Here is a 3,411-nt window from a genome sequence, read left to right as displayed (position 1 = left end):
TCACCCCCTCTCTTTCTGCCTGCCACTTTCTTTTCTACATTCCTCCCTTGATCATTCTTTCTCTAAAGGAGATAACCAAGATTTGAAGATGTCATATATGCACAGGCCTAAGGCTGTAAGCTAAAAATCTGGGATCCAAGGCCCAATCAACTTACACAGGTTTCCTTGTGTAACCCTGGCTGTACTGGAATTTGTTCTATAGGCCAGGCTGACCTCAGACTCACAGAGATCTGCCTGCTTCTGCCTCCTGAATATAGAAAATAAATTTAAAGGAAAAGTAGCAGAAGCTACACAAGGAAGGAGATACTGTGCTGGTTTATGATGTCAGAGGGAGAGACACAGCGGCTCATGTGGACTAGAAATGTGGAATAATATCTAGCCTTTTACTGTTCTGTTTTTACCAAAGGATTAAGACCAAGCAGGGATCTCACAGTTCTTGACTTTAAGTAATTATTTTTACAGATGGGAAAACTGGGCCCTCCTAAGAGAAGAGACTTAGTGAGGCTCACAGCTAATGGATTATACTAGTTACTAGTCCCGATTCTAAAAGAAGATGTAAAGATATAAATTCTTGGGTCTGGAGAGAGGGCTCAGCAGTTACAGAGCTCTTGCAGAGGACCAGTGTCCAGTTCCCAGCACCAAAGTCAGGAAGGTTACAACCACCTGTAGGTCCAGGCTAGTTGATCAGTGCCCTCTTCTGGCCTCTGTATGCACCTACACACACACACACACACACACAAGCACACACACACTAATGCATGCACACATGCATGCATGCATATGTACACACATAATCACAGAAATAAAAATGTTTAAGACACTTTAAAAAAAAGTGTAAGAAGTCTCTGAACAGAATTCATTAATGGGCCTTCACTATGGTGGCTTAGTAGTGGAAAAAGATACCGAACTTGAGGCTATGTGGCCCTGAAAGTGACTCAGTCATCCTTGAGCCTTCAGCAAGTTAATGGCTTCTTGTCATAGTTTCTCTCATTTTTCTCAGGTTTCTGAAAAGATGTTTCAATGTGGTTTTATTTTCCTGACCCTGATCAGGCAAGGCTGGGGCTTAGGGATCTGTGCATGGTATCTTTTGCTCGCTGTAGAAAAGTTCCGGCATTTCGGTATTCAAATACTGCCTCCAAGAGCAACATGATGTGACTTCTGGGAACGGCTCTAAAATACATCAACAATGGAAGGAAATGAACAAATGTGGCAGAGTTTTTACAACTGGTGTCTAGGGAGTGGACATATGGACTTTATAGCATATTCTTTGCTTTTTTCTTTCATGTGTGCTTAAATAACTTTATCATAAAAATAAAGAGACACGGGAGGAATTGCAACCACTCTGTCCCCTTGTGGAACCTGCACAGGCTTTCTCTTTCTAGCCTCGGGCCTCCTAGTGGTCATAGTTTTTATACTTTTATCTCTTGCCACATTCTGGGTAATATTAACTAACCTATTTTTACTCCAATCATTTTGCCTTCAATTACATTTAGTATGTTATTGAGTATTTAATTTCAACTATTATAATTTTCATTTATGGAGAAATTCATTCTTTAAAAAATGTTAGATTTCTTTTATGTGCTATTTTGTTCCTTTTCACTTTTCTCTAATAGTAGATGACGTCTCTGTGGGGCTTTCTTTAAAATGCTTCATTTCTCAGCTATTTGAAAACAACAACAACAACATCAGCTACATTAGTAGGTGCAGTTGTCTTAAGTATAGGCCTTTTATAACTTTGGTCTCACAACTCCAACCTCAGAAATTCTGTTTGTTCCATAATTCTAACGGTTCTTCTTTCTAGTTCTTGTGGTTTGTTGGCTTGTTCGTTTATTTTAATGTGTACTACTAGTTTTGTGGTGGTCATGAGATGAATAACACTCAGGGCTGGGCCTGGTGGGGACTTTAATTCTAGCAATTTAGAAAGTTTAAAGCCAGCCTGGGCACTGGGGGAAGAGAAGATCCTGTCTGAAAATACACAAGCCAAATGAGAGCTATGATTATAGCTCAGTAATGAAGCATTTGCCTAAGTCCAGGCTTTTGTAACATTGTAACATTGTAACATGCACGTGTGCACACACACAAATACACAACTAAATGCAGAGAATTTTGACATCTAGCATGAAGACATTTTCCTAGAGAGGAAATCATTATGCCAGGTGTTCAAAGATGCTGACAACTGAAGACCTTTGAAAAATCAATTCAGAAGGTACATTTTTTTTTAACCTATCAAATCCAGTGACATGAATGTTGACTACAAGTTTGAGCAGGGGCTAACTTGTTAAAATATATTTTCTCTGGGGCTGAAGATGTGACTCTCTAGTTTAAAAGCATTGACTGCTCTTGGGGAGGACCTGGGTTTGATTCCCAGCACCCACGGGTTGGTTGACACCGGTCTGTAACTCCAGTTCCATGGTATCTAACTTCCTCTTCTGACCTCTGTGGAACTGCATGTATGTGGTGCATAGAGATGCAAGCAGGAGAAACAAGCACACATATAAAATGAAATGAAATGAAATGAAATGAAATAAATGATTTTTTAAAAAAGTCTCTCCCTCTTGGAGCATCTGGTGTTGGGATGAGGCATGATCCTTTGACACCCCTTATTCCCTGAATAAGTGGGTCCCCCCTTAGAGACTCAGGCTCAGGATGACAAGTACACAGCCTGTGACTTCTCCTTTACTATATTTAACCTCTTCATGCTACAGTAGGTTGGTGACACTCTGGAGGGAGAGAGGAGTCTTAGCGTTTTCCCTCTATTCCCTGAAAAGGGTGAATAGAAAAGCCCAGTTTCTTCACAGGTAAGATGAAGCTGACATTCTCTAAATACTAAATAAGATACAGACATGCCCTTTGTAAACTGTAGACCTGATAAAACATTGTCTGGAACCCGGGACCCTTAAGCTTGGAGGAATGTCTCACACTACACGATGCTTTGCAGGTAGATGCATTTTCCTATGTGCATCAAGTAGTGCCTGTACACTCTGTAAAACCCAGAACAGCCAATATGTTTCAAAAAGGAGTCAGGCCGGACGATGGTGGCACACGCCTTTAATCCCAGCACTTGGGAGGCAGAGCCAGGCAGATTTTTGAGTTCGAGGCCAGGGCTGGTGAGATGGCTCAGTGGGTAAGAGCACCCGACTGCTCTTCCGAAGGTCCAGAGTTCAAATCCCAGCAACCACATGGTGGCTCACAACCATCCGTAACGAGATCTGGCGCCCTCTTCTGGAATGTCTGAAGACAGCTACAGTGTACTTATAATAAATAAATAAATCTTAAAAAAAAAAAAAAAAAAAAAAGCAAACACAAACAGAAAAGAGTTCGAGGCCAGCCTGCTCTACAGAGTGAGTTCCAGGACAGCCAGGGCTACACAGAGAGACCCTGTCTCAAAAAACAATCAAACAAAAAAGAGTC

This window comes from Mus caroli, chromosome 4 (genome assembly GCF_900094665.2).
Source record: "Mus caroli chromosome 4, CAROLI_EIJ_v1.1, whole genome shotgun sequence".
Taxonomy (NCBI): domain Eukaryota; kingdom Metazoa; phylum Chordata; class Mammalia; order Rodentia; family Muridae; genus Mus; species Mus caroli.
This window is presented reverse-complemented; position numbering follows the sequence as displayed.